Genomic DNA, 13,483 nt, shown 5'->3' with positions numbered 1-13,483 from the left:
TTAAGAAATCCTTGCCACAGATATAGTTTAGTACTTATGAAAACATATCTTGAACACTTAAAAAATGTATTCGTTGGCACTGATAATGCTTTATACACTTACAGAAGAAATTTCTTCTCTATTTTTCCTCCAAATAAGATTATTATGTTGAACTCTGAGTTACAATATGAAAAGTGTGCTTATACAAGGTGACAGTAGAATGGGTAATTCATAAAACTTGTTTCTGCTTATTTGGATGGTCTTTTCATGTACACATCTCTTTTTAAAATTTGAGCGTCATTGTAGTTTTTATGTATTGCCTTCAAAGATCTTTTATCTGTTAGCAAAGTATTACTGTAATATTGGCATATTGTTAATAAAGGAATTTTATTTCCTAGAGGAGGTAACCATTTCAGTTACATTTTTAATTAATAAGAATTATAATATGGTTTTTCCATTTAAGATTTCAAATATATCTTAAAGGATAGGTCCCCTCAAAATTAAAAAATTCCTCCCACTTAGGCTTTAAGAATAACACAGTATAAATTTAATACTAGTTTATTTCTAAAGAAGATGTTTAGCTTTATAGTTAACCTACCAAAAATTAGGATCATTTATTTGAATCGCCTGGGTGAATATGAAATATATATATATATATATGTATATAAAATTTATTTTTATTTCTTTAGAGATTTTATTTATTTACTTGAGAGAGAGACAAAGAGCAAGGGGGAGGGCAGACGGAGAGGCAGACTCCCTGCTGAACAGGCAGCCTGATATGGAGCTCGATCCCCAGACCCCGGGATCATGACTTGAGCCAAAGGCAGGCGCTTAACTGATTGTGCCTCCCAGGTGCCCCAAATACCCCCTTTTTCTTAAAAGTAGATTCCTAAAGATTGAGATGGTAGAGTCTTTTCAGTAATAGACAGAGGCAAAGAACCTGGGAGAACATGCTTCCAACAAAATGAGACAAAGAAGGATATTCAGGGTAAAGTTATTTGTTTGTATGTTTGTTTGTTTATAAGAAACTCATTATCTTTAGACTCAAGATGTGTGGATGCAGACTATACAAGGCCCAGGGTTTTGTGTTTCTTGTGCATAGACGCAGCTATGGCAAACACAGGGAAATGGAGGGGGGCACATAGTAGGTCTTTAACTTGGTGGGGATGGTGGAAAAGTGATGATCACTGGGGGTTGGAAATGAGGAGCAGTAGGAAAAGTGCTGTCTTAGATGGAGTCTGGGCAGGCCCAGAGGGGCAGCACCCTTCCCCTGGGGCTCATAGTTGAGAGGGAAGGAGGGAAGGAAAATGAGGCCCTCCTCTCAGTGCTGAGGACTAGGCTCTTGGCTCAGTCTCCTTCTGAGGAGAAGGAGAATGAGACTTCCATGCTCATTCATGGAAGAGATGGGACCCTTGCCCCCTGACTCCTTTTAAGAACCTAGTGGCTTTCCCCCATTGAGCCTCTGGAAGAAGCTTTTGCTGAACCCAATTCATAAGAGCTGATCATGATGGCACATGAGGGAGGGGCATCCCTGAAGATCCTTGTCCTGGGAATGCGGCCTGGTGAGTCCCCCAGACCACCCTCAGCTGAATCTTCTGCAGCAGCAGCAGTCAGGTGGAATGGGTGAGCGGGGGCATCATTCTTACAGCCTCCAGAGCTCTCAGTGTGACTTGGCCTTGAGTCTCCACCCCAGGGAAGGGTAGTAGGGTCAGCACAGCTGCCACCATCCCTGAGAGGCCAGCCACAAAGCTGACACCCATGGGTTCCTGGTCCTTTGGCCTGAGCCCACTCAGTCAGCTCTACACCAGCTCATAGTTGAACCAATAGAGAGCAGAAAAGGGCACATCCCAAAGGACAGTGGGGTCCCAGCCTAGCCACACTGATCACCAGCTGCCCTGGGCCACAGCAGCCCAGACAGGAGCACCAGCCACAGTGTGACATGTGCAGAGCCTGAAGCTTTGTCCACATTAGGTCCAGGGAGCTCATCACAGTCACGGTGCCCATGCAGGCTCGTGCCTCCCCCACCATGTGTGTGAAGAGGTCAAAAGTCAGGGCTTGACCACAAAGGAAAGCCTTGGGTTAGGTTGGTTGTAGGCAGGGGAGTACATGGAAGTGGCTGGCATAGTCACAACTGGGTGGCTGGGAGGCTGCTCCACAGGGTCCTGGTGACCTCGTGTCCCATCATCTTCACAATCGCATCCAGAGTGCCAAAGAAGGGAGGTGGTCCTGAAACCAGGTGGCACAGCAGGTACCATTTGGACACAGGTACAGGAGCTCCAGGGCACCACTGCAGTACAAGAAGTACTTCCATTTGGCCTAGCAGAGGCTCCAGAGTCTGCAACGGAGCATCGGCTTACTGGCCCCCAAGGGGCACCTAGACTGCAAGCATATGTTCACCACACCCAGGGGTGTCATGAAGTGGGAGGTGACCACAACCCCAATGCCTGAGGCCACCATTTATAGGAGGGGCTAATGCCCCCAGGGTCCTGGTCAAGCATTTTATAGCTTCAGTGCTGGCTCTAGGCCGGTGCTTGTGCAGCAAGTCCATATGCCCTCTAATCTTTTTTAATACTCTCCGTATTTTGGATATTTGTTATCTCTGAAATAAGAATTTATCTGGAGCTTGAAACCATCAGAAAACATAATGCCAGATGGAGAGCTCTAACTAACAAATTGATTGGTATTAATTATGGCATCTATGTAAGCAGTGTCCAAGTGGGAAAATTCCATATCAGTGTGTTTCTATTGAGTCAGATTCGAGAGTCAAGCTTGCCTCACCTACTTCCAGAAATTTCCTAGAGACTGAGATATATATACCTTGAGCTCTCTCCTTCTTTACAAATCTTTACCTCTCCCAGCACCTTCCAAATAGTCTTTCATTCTACTTTCCAGAAAGAACATTGAAGCTATCATTCTCTATTCACCACTACAAAACTACAAAGCTACCAAAATCTTACCCATCATTACATGTCTTACTTTTATACATACATTACTTTTTTCTCTTTTATAAAGATAACCTCTCAAGTGTGCTTTAGACATATTTCCTCCAGATCCCTACAAATATCAATGCCCTCTCAATTGAATCCTTTTCACTTATACATGCTTTTGTTGCTGAAACATTAAATCTCATATCCCCTTAACAGCCAAACTTCTAAAAAACTCTTCTATTTTTTTCCCCCTATTTCACTTGCTTCTTAATCTATGGAAGATTTCTTCTTCTTCTACTTCTCCTGAAGTAGTTCTCCCTAAGGTTAGCAAGGCTCTCCATGTTGCTAAATGCAATGGACTGATTTCAAAATTGGCCTAACTTAATTCTCAATGATTTTTAGTATTCCATTGTGCTGTGTTTTATTCCTACTTGTCTAGTAATTCTTTACCAGCCAAACTTGGTAGTTCATTTACCCCTAACTGGTAATTAAATATTAAGAACAGAAGTTTGTTAAGGCTCTCCTTGGTCCATATCTCTCCATAGTCAAACTTAATCAAACCTTTGGATTCAGTCACTATCTATATTGTGAAGACTTCTGACTTTTTATATGCAGTTCAGACCTCTGTTCTGAACTCAAATAGATTTAACCCTTTTTTTTTATTATTATGTTAGTCACCAAACAGTACATCATTAGCTTTTGATGTAGTGTTCCATGATTCATTGTTTGCGTGTAACACCCAGTGCTCCATGCAATACGTGCCCTCCTTAATACCCATCACCGGGCTAGCCCATCCCCCCCACCCTTCTCCCCTCTAAAACCCTCAGATTGCTTCCTGGAGTTCATAGTCTCTCATGGTTCATCTCCCCCTCTGATTCCCCCCCCTTCATTTTTCCCTTCCTTCTCCTAATGTCCTCCATGCTATTCCTCATATTTCACAGATAAGTGAAACCATATGATAATTGACTTCCTCTGCTTGATTTCACTTAGCATAATCTCCTCCAGTCCTGTCCATGTTGCTGCAAATGTTGGGTAATTGTTCTTTCTGATGGCTGAGTAATATTCTATTGTATATATGGACCACATCTTCTTTATCCATTCATCTGTTGAAGGGCATCTTGGCTCCTTCCACAGTTTGACTATTGTGGACATTGCTGGTCTGAACAATGGGGTGCATATGGCCCTTCTTTTCACTACCTCTGTATCTTTCGGGAAAATATGTGGTAGGACAATTGCTACATCATAGGGTAGCTCTATTTTTAGCCTCTTGAGGAACCTTCACACTGTTTTCCAAAGTGGCTGTACCAACTTGCATTCCCACCAAGAGTGTAAGAGGGTTCCCCTTTCTCCACAACCTCTTCAACATTTGTTGTTTCTTGCCTTGTCAATTTTTGCCATTCTAACTGGTGTAAGGTGGTATCTCAATGTGGTTTTGATTTGAATTTCCCTGATGGCTAATGATATTGAACATTTTTTCATGTGTCTGTTAGCCGTTCGTATGTCTTTGGAGAAGTGTCTGTTCATGTCTTTTGCCCATTTTTTGACTTAATTATTTGGTTTTTGGGACAGATCTTGGATACCAGCCCTTTATCTGTAGTGTCATTTGCAAATATCTTCTCCCATTCCATAGGTTGCCGCTTTGTTTTGTTGACTGTTTCCTTTGTTGTGCAGAAGCTTTTTATCTTGATGAAGTTGCAACAGTTCATTTTTGCTTTTGTTTTCCTTGCCTTTGGAGACATGTCTTGAAAGAAGTTGCTGTGGCCAATGTCAAAGAAGTTATTACCTACATTCTCCTCTATGATTTTGATGGATTCCTGTCTTACATTGAGGTCTTTCATCCATTTAGAGTTTATCTTTGTGTATGGTGTAAGAGAATGGTCCAGTTTCATTCTTCTGTATATAGTTGTCCAATTTTCCCAGCACCATTTATTGAAGAGGCTGTCTTTTTTCCATTGGATATTTTTTCCTGCTTTGTTGAAGATTAGTTAACCATAGAGTTGAGGGTCCATATTTGGGCTCTCTATTCTGTTCCATTGATCTATGTGTCTGTTTTTGTGCCAGTACCATGCTATCTTGGTTATCACAGCTTTGTAGTATAGCTTAAAATCAGGCAACATGATGCCCCCAGCTTTGTTTTTCTTTTTCAACATTTCCTTGGCGATTCGGGGTCTTTTCTGGTTCCAGGTGAATTTTAGGATTGTTTGTTCCAGCACTTTGAAAAATGGCATTGGTATTTTGATCAAGATGGCGTTGAAAGTATAGATTGCTCTGGGTGGCATAGACTTCTGCATCTTTACTTGGATGCTTCCCTTATTTTCCCTTTAGTCCCCATTTACAAATCATCACCAAGTAGTACATATTTTATTTTCTTGCATCACTGCTATGATGGTGCAAATACAGACAGACACAATTCATTATTTGTAATGTAGTAAATTCTTAACTAATTTCACTGCATCCATTTTCATCTCCTTATATTCTGTCTTATAGGTTATCACCAGGATAGTCTCTAAAAATCTCAAAATTGATTTTATTCTCTATTGCACAATTACAAACTTTCAGAAACTGTCATTGCTCTTTGGATAAAGAATAAATATCTTAAATGGGCTTGTGTTTCAAGCATATTCTCCATGACATGCCTCGACTCTGAATATCTCTCCATCCACATCTTGTACCAACCTTCAACATTTTCTCTGAAGTTGAGATGTACTGGCCTCCTTTCACGTCCTCAGATTCCTGCACAGGGTTTTTGCATGAGTTGTAGACTCTGCCCAGAAACTTCTTCTTTCAACCTTCTCATTTCACTTATTTTAGCTCAAGCCTACTTACTTATATAATTGTTTTCCTAACCTCTTGATGTAGTCAAATTCACTTTTAATATTTTTTAATTAATCAAGGCATTTATTTATTTTTCCAACTTTATTGGTGTATAATTATCAAATAAAATTGTATGCATTTAAGGTATATAACATGATGATTTGATATACATATACATTATAAAATGATTACCATAATCAACCTAATTAACACATCCATCACCTCACATAGTTGACATTTTTTGTGTGTGGTTAAGAACATTTAAGATCTATTCTCTTAGCAAATTTCAAGTATACAGTATTATTAACTAAGTCACCATGCTCTCATTCATTTTATAACTGAAAGTTTGTACCTTTTGACCAACATCTCCCTATTTTCCTCATCACCCAGCCCCTAGCAACCACCATTCTACTTTCTGCTTATTTGTGTTTGACTTTAGATTCTACATGTTAAGTGAGATTATACAATATTTTGCTTTCTGTGTTTGGTTTATTTCATTTAGCATAGTGTCCTCCAGGTTCATCCATGTTGTTGCAAATAGCAGGATTTACTTTTTTTATTGTATGGCTGAATAATTTTCCATTATATATATATATATATATATATATATACCATATTTTCTTTATCCATTCATGTATTGATGGACATGTAGGCTGTTTCCATATCTTGGCTATTCTGAAAAATATTGGCTGCAATAAACATGGAAATGCATATATCTCTTCAAGATATTAATTTTATATCTTTTGATATATACCAGAAATGGGATTGATGGATCAGGTGGTAGTTTTATTTTTAATTTTTTGAGGAAACCCCATTTTCCATAATGGTTGTACCAATTTACATTCCTAACACAGTGTACAAGATTTCCCTTTTCTCCACACCCTCACTGACACTTTTTATCTCTTGTCTTTTTGATAATAGCCATCCTAACAAAGGTGAGATGCTATCTCCCAGTTTTGTTTTGCATTTCCCTGATGGTTAGTGATGTTGAGCATCTTTTCATATACCTTTTGGCCCTGTGTAAGTCTTTTTTGGAAAAATGTCTAATATTTTTTCTTAAAATCATGTTCCTTTTCTCCTATTATCTCCATTTGTAAGTATACTTTTTCTCATATCTGTGAAAATTTGCATTTCTGCACCCCTGCATCCTCACTAGTGTTTTTAAAAAACTTTATTGATGTACAGTTGATATAAAAAATTGTATACATTTAATGTATATATCTTGATGACTATGGATATATACATACATCTTTAATACCATCACCGCAATGAAGATATTAACATATCCATCACCTTTCCTTATGTTTGTGTGTGTGTGTGTCTGTGTGTGTTTTGGGGTTTATTTGTTTGTTGAAAAAACTCACTTAGCATGATATCTGTTTTCTTCATGTATTTTAAAGTGTACAGTATGTTATCATTAAATACAGGTACTCTGTTGTATGGCAGATCACTATAACTTACAATACATTAAACATCAATACCACATGACCCAGGAATTCTCTTCTTAGCTATATATCCCAAAGAATTAAAAACTGGTATGCAAACAAAAACTTGTACATGAATGGCTATCGCAGCACTATTCATAATAACTGAAAGGTGGAAATAACCCACATGTTCATCAACTGCTAAATGGGTAAATGTGGTACATCCATGCACTGTGGAGTTACTTCGGTCATTAAAATAAATGAAATACAGATAAATGCTGCAAATTGGATCAGCATTGAAGGTATGCTGAGTGGAAAAAGCCAGAATAGATAATTCATAGAGATAAAAAGCAGATTAGTATTAGGAGCTTGGAGGAGGGGATTGGGAGTGACTGCTTAATGGGAATGGAGTTTCCTTGTCATGTGATGAAAATATTCTGGAACTACATAGTGGTGATTCTTTCCCACCATAGTGAATATATTAAATGCCATGGGGACTGTACATTTTAAAATGGTAAAACTGTTAAATATTTATATGTATTTTAACTACACACACACACAAATTTATGTCAGGGAAAAAGAAACATTAATTCTGTGTTCAGTTTTATCTGAATTTAATCCCAGATCCATTACTTAAAACCATGGGTCTATGAGCAGGCTGGTTATATTTTAGAATCATAAATTAATTGACTATATCATGGAAGGTTTTTCAATTACCAGATATTTACTGAATCAGAGACTGTATTCTAGGATCTAGGTTAAAATGGAATAAAATCAGCATTGACCCTTCATTCCTGTGGAGCTTACAGTCAAGGAAATAAGTCAAAATACTACAGAAATAAAAATATTTTAATAATCCAGTTAATATGTGTTATTGTTTGAATTAGACATATTGAAAATACCCAGTCAAATAATAAATACAAAATTATTATTAAGCTTTTAATTTTCCTACTAAAACCTATTCTATTCCACAGACTGGATATGTTATTGCAGCCATCTTGGAAATGTGTACAGTGAGTCACAGGGATTGACACCTTGACATTTATGGCTCATTCAGTGGAAGCCTTCAACATCTCTGAGATTTTTAATATATATTCACGCAGGTGTGAAAGCACATTCATACATGTACAGTACACACACACCCACACACAGAATAATATTGCTGAAAAACTCAGAATCCCTTTTGTCATGCCTGAAAGTAGCTTATTCTAGTGCATATTTTCAACCAACTCACTTTTCCTGCATTTATTTTCTGTATTTAATTTAATTTATCCAGTAAAGCCATAATAACCTTTATGAACTTTAGAACAATCTGACATCTTTATGTTCTTTTCAAACATAATATCAAATCCCATGTCTTGGTGTCTTGGTGGCTACTCGGAAACCACAATTCCATGCACAGTATTTGGATTAAATCTCTTGCTGGTATCTGGCTGCTTTAGATTCTAACCATGTAGAGTCCCTTGGTGGTACATCTTTTATCTTGGAATCACAAAGAGAAACAAATTCAAACCAATCTTATGTTCAACCACACTATTACATAATAGACACTCCATAAAAGCAATAAACATTTGAATTCTAAAAGTAGAATGATATATGTTTGGCAAATGGCAGAGCTTCATGAGCCCAAACATTATTCTTACCCTTGCACCTTATTTTAGCATGGTACCATGAATTTGCACTGCTGGCAAAACAGGAGCTTCTGAATCATTCCAATCAGCTAACTATAAATTCTGACAAGGCAAGAATCACCAATCCCTTTCTTTTGTGCTATGCTGGCATAATTTAAGTATTTGAGCAGTCATTTGTTAAGTGATCCAGCTCCATGGATCTGGGCTTTCCAAGACACTTCTGACATCCGCTAATGTGCTCACTTGAGTAATGTTTTCCGTTGCGCAGACATTTATTTAGCCTTTAATGTTTTCAGATGGTTCCCATATAAAGAGGTATTCAAGTCAAGATTTTGCAACAAATATTATTACTATCAATATAACAAAAAAAACACTTTTTTCTTCTGTTAATCTTTAAAAACAAAAAAAATCGCAATATGTAACTTATGCTGGACCATGGTTATATGAGATCTAAGGATATTTATGGTGATATATTATGAATATATCATGTTCAACATTTTTCTCATCATCGTCACTGTTTTTTCTCTAACTTGTACTCCTAATTTTGGAGCATAGTAACTCCTTTTAATTTGGGGAAATACCCCACTCTTACCTCAAACATACAATTCTATAGAGGTGGAAAATCTTGCTTATCCTGAGCACAAGTGATTGATAACATTTCTAAGCACTTTACATATATTCATTTATCTCATGACATTTGTATTGGATAGGCACTATTATTATCCACCCTTTACTAGGAATAATAAGGTCCAGAAAAATTAAGTATCTTTCCAAAAGTCACGTGGCTAATAAGTATCAGAGATGAGATTTGAATAAAAGAATCTGTTTCCTGAGTTTGGTCTCTTCCTACACTTCAAGCCAAGCTAGTTGTTTAATCTACTTGGGCTGCTCTAGCAAATTACCAGAGACTGAGTGAATTAAACAACAAACTTACTTCTTCCAGTTCTGAAAACTATGAAGTCCAAAGTTAAGACACCAGCATATTTGGTCCTTGATGAAAATTCTCTTCCTGGTTTGTAGACAGCCATCTCCTTGTATCCTCACTTGGTGGACACACACACAGAGAAGCAAGATCTCTCCTGTCTCTTTCTATAAGGGCACTAATCCTTTCATCTTGTCTCTACCCTCATGACCGAATTACCTCCCAAAGGCCTCATATCCAAATACCATCACACTGGGGAATGCAGTTTTAGCATATGAATTTTGGGGAGATACAAACATAAAGTACATAATGCTAGTCAAAGGTCTTTCTTGAATTTTTCACATTAGAGCTCAACTTGGGAAGGTCTGAATCTAGAGTCCATGAGGAGGCCATATTTCCCACCTGTGAAAAAAGGCAGCCTGAAAAAGAAAAAAAAAAAGGATCCAATGTGGAAAATGAGAGCACACTAAGAGAGAGTACTGGTAGCATTGGAGATTTGTTCTGGTTGCTCTGGAGACCACTTACATGCTAACATTTTCTGTGCTTTGGTTGGTCAGTAAGTTTCCTCTTTGGCAATCAAAATAGATTTTCTAATACACTCATCTAAAACAATGTTTTAATAATAGCAGGGAGACTTGTCAGCCACCAAAAAAAGATGCAAAGGGGTTTGGAGATGAGGTCAGAGAGGCAAGAGGAATAGGGGGCAGGTGTCTCAGGGCTTTGTAGACTGTATAACTTTCACTTATATTCACAATGAAATTGGGAGCCATTTCAGGGTATTGAGAAGAGAAGTGGCATCAACTTATGTTTTGGAAGAATCACTTATAGTGCTAAGTTATGTATCAGAATAAAGGGAAGAAGAAGAGAGACCAATTGGAGGCCTTTGCAATGAATCAGGTGAGAGGTGTTGTGCATGGCCTAGGGTAGTTATAGTGGAGAGAATGAAATGTAAGGTAGAATCAGGGGAGTTTCTTCATGGCTTTAGAAGTAGGGTGTGAGAGGAACTGACAATCTAAGGTGACCCCCCAAAGATTTTACTTTGAACAGCCAAAATTTTGGAGTCATCAGGAAGTATGAGAAGTTTTTAGAGGGAAGATCAGGATTTTAAGAGTACGTGAGCAGAAGGAGTGGTCAATAGTATCAAACACTATAGAGTTTATCTGTAAAATAAAGGCTGAAAAGTACCAGATTGATTTGATTATTAATGTTGAATTTGTGAGGGCTGATGCACTGCACTGGTCCATAACGTACCAGATTGTAAGATCAGAAATAACAAATGATAGGTAGGGATATGGAAATAGTGCTGAAAGTCATCATTTTCAAGAAATATAGTTCTAAAGAAATGGAGACAAAATTCTAGGTAGAGAAGGACAGAGGATTGGGGAGGATACTTAAGCATAATTTTATAGAAATAGAAAAAATAATTTCTTACGTATTTCCGAATACACTTCATTACACCATATTTACATTTCTTATATATGTGCAATGCATATGGCTATAATTTAATGGAGAAATGTAAAATATTGCCCTGCTTTTCAGAATATTTATCTCAGAATGAGTTAAATCAGGAGCAATTTTCAGTGAACATGACTTTTTCAACTTAACAAATTATAAAGGAAGTATACTTTCTTGGGTACTCTCCAATATGATTAAACTAATGAAATGTAATATCTGTGAGAACATCTACTTTCCTCCACCTATTACTTTCTGTTTCCTGAAACTTTGGCACTCCTCAGAAGTGTTTGCAATCAGCTGGTGACAGACTATGTTTTTAAAAATTAATAACAGTCTATTAGTGACACAGTCCTTTGTCTCAGTTATATGTTGTATTACCTCACTTTCATTCAGATGATCATTTTTTCCCAAATGATGTAAGAATAATTCATGCTAACTCTTTCTTAAAGTTCCTTGTGGTGAATGTGACATTTTAAAATTCACTATTATTATTTTTAAAGCAGGAACCTAAAAACTGTTACTGTTTCCCCTGTGCCATAGAGATTGATGGCTGAACAAAACAGCTGTTTTCTCCTTCCTCCAGAGGGAAAGAATCTCTTTTTTTTTTTTTTTTTTAAGATTGGGCATACAACTGCTCAAAATAAGTGTTTTATTTCCCAAACCTCTTTGTTCCAAGTGATTTGACATGTGACTAATTTGGGTCCAATGGCATGAATAGAAATACAGGCATACCTTGATTTATTGAGTTTTGTAGTTATTGTGTTTTTTACAAATTGAAGGTTTATGGCAACCCTGCATTGACCAAGTCTGTTGGCACCATTCTTCCAATAGCACTTGCTCACTTGTCTCTGTATCACATTTTGGTAATTCTCACAGTATTTCAGACTTTTTTCATTATTATCATAATATGTTAGGGTGATTTGTGATCAGTGATCTTTGATATTACTGTTGTAGTTGTTTTGGGGAGCCATGAACCACACCCATATATGAGAGCAAATGTAATTGATAAATGTGTGTGTCCTGACTGCTACACCAACCAGCCATTCCCCCATCTCTTATTCTTTCCTTGGGTCGCCCTATTGCCCAAGACACAACAATATTAAAGTTAATTAATAACCTTATGATGGCCTCTAAATGTTCAAGTAAAAGAATCATACATCTCTCACTTTAAATCAAAAGCTAGAAATGATTAAGCTTAGTGAGGAAGGCATGTTGAAAGTTGAGAGAAGCAGAAAGCTAGAGACCTCTTGCACCAAAAAGTTTGCCAAGTTGTGAATGCAAAAGCAAGTTCTTGAAGGAAATCAAAAGTGCTACTCCAGTGAACACACAAATAATAAGAAAGAAAAAGAGCCTAATTGCTGATGTGGAGAAAAATTGAGTGATCTGGATAAAGACCAAATCAGCCACAACATTCCCTGAAGCCAAAGCCTAATCCTGAATAAGGCCCTAACTCTCTTCAATTCTGTGAAGGCTGGGAGAGGTGAAGAAGCTGCAGAAGTAAAGTTAGAAGCTAGCAGAGGTTAGTTCATGAAGCTTAAGGAAAGAAGTCCTCTCCATCACATAAAGGTACAAAGGTAATTCATGAAGGTGGTTGTACTAAAGAACAGATTTTCAGTATAGACAAAACAGCCTTCTATTGGAAGAAGAAGCCATCTAGGACTTTCTTAGCAAGAGAGGAGAAGTCAATGCCTGGCTTCAAAGCCTCAAAGGACAGACTGACTCCTGGTCAGGGCTAATGCAGCTGGTGACTTTAAACTAAAGCCAGTGCTCATTTACCATTCCAAAAATCAAAGGGCCCTTAAAAATTATACAAAATCTACTCTGCCTGTCATCAGTAAATGGAACAACAAAGCCTGGAAGACAGCATTCAGTCTACAGCATGGTTTACTAAATATTTTAAGCCATTGAGAACTACTGCTCAGAAAAGAAAGAGTCCTTCCAAAATATTACCACTCATTGACAATACATCTGGTTACCAAGAGCTCCGATGCAGATGTGCAATGAGATTAATGTTGTTTTCATGCTTGCTAACACAATATCCATTCTGCAACCCATGAATTCAGGACTAATTTAAACTTTTAAGTCTTATTATTTAAGAAACACATTTTGTAAAGCTGTAGCTGCCATAGATAGTGATTCCTCTGATGGATTTGGGCAAAGTACATTAAGAAACTTCAGGAAAGGATTCACCATTCTAAGTGCCATTAAAAACACTTGTGATTCATTAGAAGAGTTTAAAATATCAACATGAACAAAAATTTGGAAAAAGTTTATTCTAGTCCTCATGGATCACTTTTGGGGGTTTAGGACTTCAGTGGAGGAAGAAAATGA

The 13,483-nt window shown here is 37.5% G+C and overlaps 1 pseudogene; it reads right to left on the bottom strand.

The window, feature by feature from the left end:
* Positions 1 to 1,408: 1,408 nt before the first annotated feature.
* LOC103661664 lies at positions 1,409 to 2,477 on the bottom strand (annotated as a pseudogene).
* Positions 2,478 to 13,483: the final 11,006 nt, after the last annotated feature.

This window comes from Ursus maritimus, unplaced genomic scaffold, assembly GCF_017311325.1.
Source record: "Ursus maritimus isolate PB19 unplaced genomic scaffold, ASM1731132v1 scaffold_9, whole genome shotgun sequence".
Taxonomy (NCBI): domain Eukaryota; kingdom Metazoa; phylum Chordata; class Mammalia; order Carnivora; family Ursidae; genus Ursus; species Ursus maritimus.
Note: the sequence above shows the minus strand (reverse complement) of the source record. Positions and strands in the feature narration are given on the sequence as shown.